At 43.6% G+C, this 12,451-nt stretch overlaps 1 protein-coding gene across 1 annotated transcript in view; it reads left to right on the forward strand.

Moving 5' to 3' along the window:
• Nucleotides 1-677: 677 nt before the first annotated feature.
• dyrk1b (dual-specificity tyrosine-(Y)-phosphorylation regulated kinase 1B) overlaps nucleotides 678-12,451 on the forward strand; it is a 57,840-nt gene continuing 46,066 nt past the window's right edge. The window contains exon 1 of the mRNA XM_085472854.1: nucleotides 678-1,531. The gene's annotated coding sequence lies outside the window, so the exon portion shown is untranslated. The remainder of the gene's footprint in view (nucleotides 1,532-12,451) is intronic.

Here is a 12,451-nt window from a genome sequence, read left to right on the forward strand (position 1 = left end):
CCGGACGTCAGTCCTGAGTCCTGCTGGCAAACATGGCAGCACGGCTCCATACGTGTGGTGTCAAGAGCCCCTGAGTACCAACGCAGCATCATTTAAACGCCACAGCTTACTGGAGCATTGTTACCGTGTCGTATCCACGCTGTAGCTGTGTGACGATGACTCACCGTGTCACTTCAACCGGTCAGCTGTGCAGCAGGTGTGTCATGCTGTCAGAATCTGAAGCGTTTCCAGCGCCTTCTTGAAGAATTCAGGCAGCTTTGAACCAACAAGTGTCCGTGGGTGCAGCTCCACGCTGACTTTGCGCGTCACTCAAAGACGTGACCGTGGAGCGCACAGGTGCTGGGGTACAACACTAACGACCACAGCTCAGGTTTCGCGCTGTAACCGCTCAGTCCTCCCCCCGACGAACACGAGTGTGTCCACCTGTTCTCAGGTGTGACGCGGAGCTCATGTGTGGACAGGTAGCACGAGCGCTGTGTGCGGCGGGTGTTTGGCCGTTTAGCTCGTTGCTGCCTGTGCCCGTGCTGTCAGTGAAACTCACATTAATCGCTTTGTGTAGTTACAGGAGAAACGAACTACTCGTACCTGCAGAGGAACGGAAGTGCTCTCTAAAGTGGTGACTCGTGCTAGTTTGTGACAACGCTACCATCATCTTTTCGAAGCGTTACACGGTCTGCATCGGGCAGACCTCTAAAATGATTGCTTTAGCACCATTACAGACTGAACTTTGGGAAGTTTGTATGATAGTATGCGGTGCGGTTTGTTTTGGCAGCCATTTTGTGGGAAATTTCTCTGGAACGCGCTGGGCCGTACTTGCCTAGTGTCGGGAGTGCGCTCTCAATGCAGCCCCTCTCCTTTGACCGATATTAACATCACAGAGGGGCTGGCCAGCATAGAGTTAGCTTTAGCCGTGTCTGCTAAAATACGGTCTTTCTCATAGCGTCTGCAGGTTCGGTCCGTCGGCTGGCCGTTACTATCAAACAGCCTGCACTTTGCGGACTGTCTTCCTTCAAATTCCAATGGCAGTGTTTTAATCAAGACAGCTAGCATGCTAGCTACTAGCTAGCTAGCTAATGTTAGCATCTTGCCTTTAAATTAATTGAGAAGAGGACGAGATCGCCTATTCAGTTGCCCCACGCTGTGGTTGCAAGGGACTTTGTTGTGCACCTGAGAATAAATATCGATCCAGTACATTAAGCTTGCTTAACAGAAAGAAGACTGAGTTCGAGGTGTCCGTGTTTGAAGCGGCGGGCTGCCCACCACCCCTTAGGCACGGCTAGCTGTGCTGCGCCGGCAATCAGTCCCCATCGACAGCCCCGCTCCTCGAGCTCCGAAGAACATAGACTATCATATTGTACTGGAAACGGGAAACCAGTTCCTGGCAAATAAGGCAACTCGACATTATTTTGGATTTCTGCTTTGAACGAAGGACAACTGACCTGGGGGAGGGGGCTCGGTTCGTGTGGACGAAGGGAAATAGGGGTTCCGAACATGGCTGCTAGTCGGAACTTGGTTCGACACACCGCCTGAGGTAAGAACTAGCCGGCCGGCGTTGGTCTTATTTATGGAGGAGTTGCTGGTTATGGTGGAGGCTGACACTGGGTTAGTGGTAACAGTGCTTGGTAGAAGAACGTTACCCTCTTTTCGCCCCTGTTACCGGCCTCGTGTTACCGCTTCTCCGGCGCGGCGCCTCAGATAGCTGATGAGGCAAAGAGGCAGGCTTCGACTGAAACAGGTTGGTCACCATTGCTGGTGCACAGTAGTTGATGTTGAACAGCTTAAGCTGGGGTGATGCGTCTCGGTGGCTGAGACGTGCCTTACGATAACTAGTCGTTACTCTGGCTTTTAATAGTGTGCAGCGTTGCCAACCCCTGCTCCTCCACTTTAGCCTGTGACTGACAAGTAACCATCTGGCGAGTTGACATAGTTGTGCTGGTCATTAAGGGACTACTGGTTAATTCGAACACAAGTGTCATACTGTGATATTGTGACCTGCCTCGCGTTAACGCGCGACATCCAGTAGACTGGGATGGGATGCCGGCGGAGCAAAACGGGAAAAGCGATGGGAGCTGAATGAGTGTGCTATTACACGATTGCATTAGAGACGTGTTGATTGTCCTCTAGCATATGTGCGAATATTCTGCTGTACCGCGAGGACTCGGATGAGTTTAGGTGACATAGCAGCCGATCAGCAACCCCGGGCTGTCCTCAGTGGACCTGCAGCATTTCATCTGCTGTGGCAGCTAACATAGCCGCTAGCTTAGCTACCGCATCAGCCCCAGCCCCTACCCTACCCTACCCTCAAATAGAGGCACACTGGCATCCAGTTGCCTGGAGATAGCTATTCGTAGCCAAGAACAGAACGACAAATGGACGGTGCCGAAGCACATCTGGAACAGTCATAACTTGACACCTTTTTAATCTATTTCCGTGCTCCTTTCCTGTTCTTGGTTAACAGTAGGCAGATATTTATCACTATTTAAATGTCACAGAATGCCCTCACTACATACACACCCAGTTTAGCGCTCTGTAGGTTTTTTGGGTGCTGGTGGGTCGGTCATAAAATGGGTGAAAGACAATTTGCTTAATTGTTTCCATTCATTCTTTGTGACATCATGTTGATGCCTCAGTGAAGGTGTGCTTACTCAGTGTGAGCTTCCTGTGGAATTGAACCTGGCGTCTGGGCAGCTGCAGCCACAGTGCGCTCCATGGCTCCAAGAGAAAATGTTAGTCTCGTTTCATTATCCTGTGTGATCAGGAATTAGGCTGAATGTTTGATGGTCTGTGCTTCAGTTGCACATCACAGAAGATGGACCTGTGATTTGCAAACTTCTCTGACCTGTTCTCATTCAAACGTCACGTCATTTTGCATTAACAATGAGATGCAAGGCGGCAAATAAAAGAAGAATCCAAGCTGACTTTTAGTGAAATAAAGGAAAGCATTCACATTCATTCAGCTCAGTTTCACTGAATATCTTTTCCCTGGGTCATCAGCACTTACCATGTAGTGGCTGTGTGTATGGGAAGCACTGTCCTACCCAGAGTAACGTCAGTATGTTTAAAGATGCTGTGATACTGATATCTTTCAAACTATCATGAACCAATACTTTGTGATCAAACAAATCCTAAGATTAACTACAATACAATAAGAGTCATCTGGATTCCTGGCAGGGCGCTCTGTGGGAGCGCACGAGTCACTTTTATTAGTGTTCTGTCTTACTCCCAAGATAACGCCTCATCTCACTGATAAAATGTCAAGTAAATGTTCTGGTTTACTTTGACCACTGGAGTGGTGTGCAGCCTGTGTCTTTTGGCCACAAATGGTCAATAGACTTGTTCCCAGCTGATAGCACAGCTGTGACAACAAGCTAAGTCTGTTTGTGTGACAGCTCTTGCAAACCAGTTTAAAATTAGTGTCGACTCGTCACAGGTTCATTCCAAAAATTGATGGGGTCTTTTTGAACACACCTCCACATTCAGTGATGACCGAGTCTCTTTACATACGGAGTGCTGGTACTGTTACTCAAGCTGAATTTTTTCCCCACTTTTAGGAGTGGCTGTAGGTCAGGAGGTAGAGCAGGTCATCTGCTGATTGGACGGTCGGTGGTTTGATCCCTGGCTCCCCCTAATCTGCATGCCAAATATCCTTGGGCAAGATAGTAATCCCGCTGCATCCACTGGAGTATGAATGTGTGTGACTGGTAGTTAGAAAGCACTTAAATGCATAGAAAGAAGATGCTCGTGTGACTGGGTGAATGTGGCATGTTGTATAGAGCGCTTTGAGTGTTCTGGGAGAGCAGAAAAGCGCTGTACAAGAATCCCAATCAGTCCATGTTGTGCAGTTACGTTGTCTGTTGCTTCCTAGATAGACCTGTTTCCTTTTCTTTACACTGGTCATATATTTGGACCAGGGGAAGGATGGATGTGTATCCTCTGCAGCGTTTCTTTTTGCCCTCGTGTTAAGGGTTTTCCTACGATTGCCAAAGGAGGAGCCGTGTTTTTGTAGGTATTAGGTGTATTTTCTTTTCTTTTCTTTAAATATCACCACTAATCCTAGTTAAAGAGTTTGGGTCTGCTCGTTAAAAGTTGATTTCCATTGGATGCGCTTCTTTTCAAAATAACTGAACATCACGGGCCCATAGGAACTTAAGGCTATTTACCTCTAAAACACATGTATAGCTGGCTGCCTTGCATTTAAAAGTCTTGTAGACCGTTCCAAAAGTAACCACAGTATAACTGTTATAGGGTTTTTTATGATAGGTAAATTTAAATAAATGCCCATTAATTTTAAAGATGACCTGAACTCCACATCAAGTCTTATGTGCTGCATCAAACTCCATCAGTTCAAATAATTGAATTATGCTGGTGAGACAAAACCTTTATTTTTTCCACTATAATATTGTGACCAGTGTGGGGCTTTTGTCTTAAAATGTTAAACTTTTCAACTTGCTGTTGAACATGCAAGTATCAGTGGAGCTACTGAACACCACACTAGTATTGAGACATCATGTTGTTCAACAGTTAGCTGACTTCAGTAGGAAAATGATCAGTTTAGGCCATTCTGTGGTAAATTCAGTTGATTTGAGCTGATTTGTAAAGCCTGTCTATATAAAGTCCATAGCTTTTCCCAGAGCTGAGGGTGTATGTCAGAGCACAAACCAATCCATGACGTCTGGAGAATTTGAGATTGTAGAGTGCTGAGCCAGGCACAGATCTGGGCAAAGGTATAGACGTCTGCAGCATTGTAGAGCCTGATAATCAGCACCCATGTTTTCTTATAGATTTCGTAGTATGGTATCAGCACAATAGAGAACTTTGCTCTCAGACTAATGGTGTACTTGTGATCCCAAGGCTATTTTAAAGTAGGCAGAGCCTTCAGATTCAGTCTGCTCTTCTGTGGAACCAGCTCCCAGTTTGGATCCAGGAGATGGACACCCTCTATACTCTAAACATTAGCCATAAAAGCTAGCTAGGGCTGGATCAGGTGATTAGTTACACTGCTGTTGGCTCCCATGATGAGTGTTTCTCCTTCACTCACTGTGTGTCTATACACCACTTTGAATTGAATTATCAGTTATTATTAATCCCTGTGCTTCTCTAGTGTGTGAGCTCCTGCTGTGGAGCGGTTTCTCTCTTCTTGACCCTGAACCTGGTTCTGCTGGACTTTTCTTCCTCGTAAATGGGGGAGTTTTTCCTCCCCACTATTACCACGCGCTTCCTCATAGGGCATCATCTCATTGTTTGGATTTTCTCTGTATTTTATTTATCCTACTGCCTTAAGGTGATTGTTGTTGGGATTTGATGCTATACACATAACACTGAATTGAAAATGGAGAACAATGTTCTCCATCACCCACAAATATGAAAGTTTGGAATCACCAGGAGCTGGTCACTAGGCCAATCTAAGCATTCAGCTTGAAGATGCTCCGGATCTGGGACTGGGGCAAGGTTCATCGTCTAAAAGGACAACAACAATGGGTGTGGCAAGGCTGTAGTATCATACTCAAAAAGACTTCAGACAAGACAAGACGGCCTTAATTTGTCCCAGATTTGGGAAATTCAGTGTTGCAGCAGATGAGTGGAAAGAACAGATACAAACTGGAATAATGCTATGAAAAAAAGAGAAGAGGAAACTGTACCATGCAAGTCAGGAGAAATAGAACTTATTTTTAATAGATTTGCAAACATTTGAAGCTGTTTTTTTCACTTTCTCACTATGGGGCGTTGTTTATCGAATTTTCAGGTGAAAAATGAATTGAATCCATTTTGCAATAATAACTCTAATAACATGAGAAAATGTAGAACAAGTGAAGCACTGTGAAAGGAGTCACTCATGACTGTAAGACCAGGCTGATCGACCTTTGGACCACCTGCATTGACTGTAACTCAATGCTTCACCTACGACTGTACAGGACCAGCAGAACCATAAGAGCTGCAGCCTAAGAAGCCCAGACCTCCACCTCCCCGGTCACCTGCTCTAGCTTTGCCGGTGGAACACCGAGGCTTTCCCAAACCCATCAAGAGATCTACCTTCTCCACTGTGGTCCTGGGTCTGCCCGGGGCCTCCTCTTGGTGGGACATGCCCGCAGGCATCCTAGTCAGATGCTGGAACCACCTCAACAGGCTCCGTTCTTATTAATATAAACTATGATATTTGATGTAAAGAAAGATTTAACCCCAGTTTCACAATAATTTAACCAAGAAACCCGGGGAATTCTCCCAGTAAATTCTTATTACCGATGTGAGTCTGAATCCATTTTCTGTGTTTTTGTTAATGTCATAAAAAATTCCTTATCATATAAAAGAAATACAATTCTGCCAAGATATGTAAGAATGTCTAATTGTGCCTAACATTAACTTATATGGTATTTAAATTTTAAAAAATGAAATTAATGAATTTATTAAAAATGACTAAATGTTTCTTATTAGCATGATGCGACTTCACCTGCTCTGACCAGGCCAACAGCAAGTTTTCATAGAAGATTCAAACTGTTCTCTCTTCTCTCGCTTTGATATTCTTGTTACTGCATCTCCCGTCTGTGACTCTGCCCATTATCATTACCCATATGGGATTATACTCCATACTTTTCTAAATATAACAAACATTTTTTATAATCACAAAGAAAATGTAAGGCTCCAGCATGAAGCAGTGTTCAAGGCTGTGCAGTATGCTAGCATTTCAGCTTATTTGTGAACTTAGCCGAGAGCGTCTCATTAGCGTTGCTCATGATTGTCATTAACACGCACTCAGAAGGATCTTAAAGGTGACGAGAACCTTTAATGCGGAGATGCGACCTGCATATAAGCTTCATTTTAAAAGCAGTTAAGAGATTTTGTGTTTAAAACTTTTCAAACGTACTAATATTGTATTTTTAGATTAGCTTCAGAAACAAAGGGAAAGACTGTATATGGATCGTGAGCTGCTCGAGGAGTACAGGACACATTTGGGCAAAGTACTTCAAAAACACGAATGATCACTTTGAACAGTAATAGCAGTAACATCAGTCTTTCAGTTGTTTTTACTTTCTGTGTTGCTTGCATCTTTTCTCAGTCAATTGGGTAAACTCAATTATTTTCATTACCATAATTCTTATCTCCACAAGAGACTTTTCATTACTGCTATGCATGAAAATGTTTCTAAAATGTTTTATCTTCCAGAGACAAGAATTTGTCATATTTATCAAAACATTTTCTTTAATCGTCGCCCTGCTGGTGTTTTTGTGAGCAATAACATTAATTAAAAAATGAGCTCTACATTTACATGTTTGTGTGTCGGTCATGAGACTTGATTTGAAATATATAAATATATATAAATCATCAATTTTCATGGAGTGTGTTGTTCATTTATATGCTTATTTGGGTCAGTCTAAGAACTCTTTAAAAATAGTGATGAATTATTTCAGTTTGTCGTTTATTATATTGGTAATGAGAATCGTTTAGGATCATCTGCCATTAAATAAGATTACAGTTCCTTAAAACTGTGTTATAATAATACTTTTATCAGAATATGAAAGATCTCGCAGTCTTTGTGAGAATCACCCACCTTCATCATTCTCTAATCGATTATCAAATATTATGGTCGACAGTATCGAACGCTGCACTGAGGTCTAGCAGGACAAGCACAGAGATGAGTCCACTGTCAGAGGCCATAAGAAGATCATTTGTAACCTTCACTAAAGCTGTTTCTGTGCTGTGATGAGCTCTGAAACCTGACTGAAACTCTTCAAATAAACCTCTGCAGATGATCTGTTAGCTGTTTGACAACTACTCTTTCAAAACATAGAGACAAAGGATGTAAGAGATTGGTCTACGATGGGTTAAGACAGTTTTGTTTCTTGTTTTTAGTAACTGGTTAATTATTGCCATCCTAAAGGCTTGTGTAGGCTTTAACTAGCTACACAGACAACTTCAGTTTTTCTGATATAATTCTGTTATTGTGTGCAAATAGAAATAATGTATACTTTATAAAGAAAAGTGTTTTGTTTATAGATGCCATGTTGTCCCTCTGTTAAAACAAATGTTTGGGGCAGTTTGGACAAATGTTGAAGTTCATATTATCCAAAAGCATGTCATTGGCCATAATTCTTACAGTAACGGCTAAAGCACTTACATGATGCAACTGAAATTAATAATAATGGATTGCATTTCTATAGCGCTTTTACAATGCCACTATTCATTCACTCTCACATTCACACACTGGTGGAGGCAGCTACAGTTGTAGCCACAGCTGCCCTGGGGCAGACTGACAGAAGCCAGGCTGCCATATCGCGCCATCGGCCCCTCTGGCCAGCACCAGTAGGCGGTAGATGAAGTGTCTTGCCCAAGGACACAACGACCGAGACTGTCGGAGCCGGGGCTCGAACCGGCGACCTTCCGGTTACTGATGAGCGTCCCAACCCGCTGAGCCACGGTCGCCCCATAAATTTAGACTTTTGTCTTTTCAAAGAAATTATGTGAATATAATTTTATAATTTTATAGGTTTTGTCAAAAAGAGCAATTTCAAAGCTTATGCTTCATCTGCGTTCAGCACCTTCATTTCAATTATTCAACAATAGAGGAAGTTTGGTGCTAAGCGCGGGTGTAGTAGTGTGACATTTGCCTCTGGTCGTGTGTGGACACGAGTGCTGCTGAGCAGGAATGGATATCTGTAAGACTTTATTGATAATATTAGTGTCAGGGGTACTACTTATCATCGTTTTTGTTGGTTTGTTTGTTATTGTTAAGGACATGATTTCAGATGCAGTTGAGAGATTTGTAGGCCTGTAGAGAGTCCAGCTTCCTCAAATTCTTTAAGGCCAGACTGCACACCGTGCTGAGACATGGTAGTGGTATCTGTAGGATGCATTTCCAAAAGATAGGTGACTGTCTTGCAGTAGCTCATGCCATACTAACTGATGTCAGTGGTTATGGCACTGTTCAAGCATCCGTAGTGTAGAAACTGAGAGCATAGCTAGCAGCTAGTGCCAGCCATGAAACGAACCATCGTGATGCTGGGAATGAGGACAGGATTACTGATCAGTGGTGAAACCTTTATTATTTAAAAATAAATAAAAACATTTGTCTTTTATGAGTACATGATATATAAAAGCTTATGTAGCTCATGTTTTATCAGCTACGATACAATGTATATTATTCATAGATAACGAATGATAATGAATTATAATTTAACTGGCTGTGCTGGGGGTAATGTGTTGCTGTAATCACATTACATTTTTCAGAGATGGCGTAGCGCATGGATGCAGCGGCTCTTCTAGGGACAAGTGAGAGTGTTTCAACGTTGTGGCTGTGAAACTTAAGAACGAGAGACCTCAGTAATACTCAGGGCAAAGTATGTGGTTGGAACTGCAAAGCTCAGCTCTGACTTGGTCGTACGAAGTCAATACGGCATCCTGTCGGAGAGATAGAGTGAAAGCGCTGTGAATGCAAACAGAAGAGGGACAGCTATGGCAGACAGCTGTGGAGTGATGGTGGGGGATTTTAACCATACCAGTTTAACGACTGTGCTTCCCAAGCTGAAGCAGTGCATGGTGTGAACATGCTGGTGCCCGCTTGCAAACCACTCCTGAAGTGCAGCAGACCAGCGATAACACAGACCAGCCTCTGGCCAGAGGGTGGACCTCGAGACTGCTTTAGGCACTCTGAGTGCTGTTCAAGACGGCAGCCTCACTGGGAGACCAGATAAACATCAAGGAGTATGCGGAGCAGTAACCTGCTACACTGCCAAGTGCACAGACAATATCACTGTAGCTAAGACCGTCATGCACATGGCAACCAGAAACCCTGGATGACCACAGAACTGCGCTCACTGCTGACAGCCTGATGCAGCTTTGGAGCGGGCGAAGAAACTGCCAGACTGGCACCTATGCAGAGAGAATCCGCAAGACAAGAAATATCAGACCAATGTGGCAGGGAGTGCACTGACCCGTTACAAAGCTGTTATCGTAAGCAAGCAGATACCCAGAGGACCCTGGTCAGGGTCAGCCCACGGAAAGCAGCAGGTCCAGATAAAATCCCAGGACGTGTGCTCAGGGACTGCGCTGGCGTGCGTGCTGATGTCCGCGCTGGTACCTTTAACCTCTCTCAGCCAGGCCACAGTAGCTAAGAAACCAGTTGTATCCTGTCTAAGTGGCTACCGTCCCGTCGCATTGACACCAATTGTAATGAAGTATTTTGAACTGCTTATCAAACCACACATCACAGCCAGCCTTCCTGCATCATTTGACCAATTTGCTTGTTGTCCCAACCGCTTCATAGAAGATGCATCCTTACATCCCATATTAGGAAACTCTACAAAGCCATCAGGCTGAGCACTGGATCTTCTCAAGGCTGTTTAAACAACAGGCTGGTGTAGAGAAAACAATCTGGTGCTAAATGTAGCCAAAGCAAAAGAGATGATCACAGCTTCCAGAAGACGCAGATCGAGCAAACTCCTCTGGGTATCAGCAGCTGCCCAGTGGAAAGAGTGGAAGATCTCGAAGGACCTGAGCTGGTGCAAGAACATCTCCGTGATCACAAAACGGGTCCATCAGAGACCGCACTTCCTGAAACAGGCGTCTCTCCTCCAGCATCCTCAGGACTTTATACCGAGGCGTGGTGGAGAGTGTTCTCACTTACTGCACATCAGCGTGATGTTCCAGCTGCAGTAGGTCAGACAAAAAAGCACTTCAGAGGATAGCTGGAGCCGCTGAGAACGTCATCCGAGTTTTCCTCCCCTCCTTCCAGGACCTCTTTCAGAGCCTCTGCAGGATTAGGGCACTGATCGTCATGAAGGACCTCTTACGCCCTCTCCACATATTCTTTGAACTGCTGCTATTAGGCAAACGTTCTGCAGTATAAAAGGCAGCACTGATCAACAGCTCCCTCCCACAAGCTTTTCGAATGCTGAATTATTGATTACGATATGTACAGTACCAGGAGTCCTGGTAGTGTTTCAGTGTAAAGTTTTAATTACCTGTAATTCTCACACAGTTATTTAATTATCATCATTATTATTATTAAATTCATTTTCCAAGTGACTATTTTACAGCGATATATCTGGGATGTATAAAGTTTGGCGTTTCAGGTCATTTTATGGAGTAACAAGTAGTGTAACAAATTACTTTCTCCAGCGAGTAACTACGTAACTTATTGCATTACTTTTAAAAAGAGTAATGAGTAATGTGCAGTACATTCCTTTTGTTCATTAACAAACCAAACACTGCTGATTGGAAATAATTGTTTAATTAGAAATAACTATTTAGTAAAGTGTAATCAATACAAGTTGATGATTTTAAAGTGAAACAGTTTCCAGAAAAATTGTCACAATGAACGATGGAGCTGCCCTGACTGTCTTTTAGAGCTTTAGCTTTTCAGCACTGTGCACTTTTACTTTTAGCAATTGAATTGCGCTTAACGTCTCAAGTTGCAACTCCCAGCAACGGCACCTGCTGTGCTGCTTTAACGCAGCCCTGCTTTGCGTCATGGCTGCACGCTGTGGGCAGCTGAGTCAAACACCTTGGATACAGTCGAGTCGTAGATGGAAGCAGCTAAAACTGCAGTTAGCATTTAAGCACTGAAATCACAGAATGTGTCAGTTTAATAAAAGGCAGTTGAAATGTCACTTTAAGGATGGACATTGAATGCAGTTGAGTTTCACAATCACAAGGTGAAAATCTTGGAAAGTGAACTCTGACTTAACCATCTGGAGGTGAAGTGATGAAACGTTTCCAGTAAACTGGGTCAGCCTAAGTTTAAATGACAGGTACTGGAGGCTCTCTTTTACAAGGCGTGTTCATCATTATAATATCCACCATGAATCTCCGCTCAGAAATATGATGCATGTACTAAGCTGCTGCTGTCTCTGTAGGTCTATGGTGCACACATACAGGCTCTCACACTCTCAAAAGTAGTAGTTCAGGACGTAGAGGGGTCATCCACTAGGAAAAGGTTTGTGGTTTGATCCCCAGCTACTCCTGTGTGTGTGTTGAAAGTGGTTAAAGGCACAGAATAAAAAGAGCTGTGTGAATGTTTGTATGAATTCCTATCAGTTTACCATCATGTCTTCATGCTTCATGTGTGATTTTGCCCAGTAATCTGCAGCCACGCAAAATTCTTAACAATCAGCCAAGTTCCTTAACAGGTGTGTTAGACACCTGCAGTCTGCTCAGCTCTGAGCTTCCTGTCAGTATACGTGCTGGTAATTTGGGCAAGCATGTTGTTGTTGCGCGTGGTCCTTCCACCTGTCCTTTCTGGTACCCTATTTTTTCAAAAAGAGATGAAACATGTTGTAAATTGATGCTATGTTAGATCTGTAACTTTATATATTTGGCAAACCCCTGGACAATATAATAAATGAGAAACTGATATATCTATTAAGAATTATGCTGCTGATTGCAGAAAACGATTGAGAAGAAAAAATGACAGCAAGACTACCGTTAGAAACAGACAGATTTGTGGATGGATGGTCAGAAA

This window comes from Copadichromis virginalis, linkage group LG11, assembly GCF_057382275.1.
Source record: "Copadichromis virginalis isolate Kocher_CV1m ecotype Utaka linkage group LG11, C_Virginalis_male_GT1.1, whole genome shotgun sequence".
Classification (NCBI taxonomy): domain Eukaryota; kingdom Metazoa; phylum Chordata; class Actinopteri; order Cichliformes; family Cichlidae; genus Copadichromis; species Copadichromis virginalis.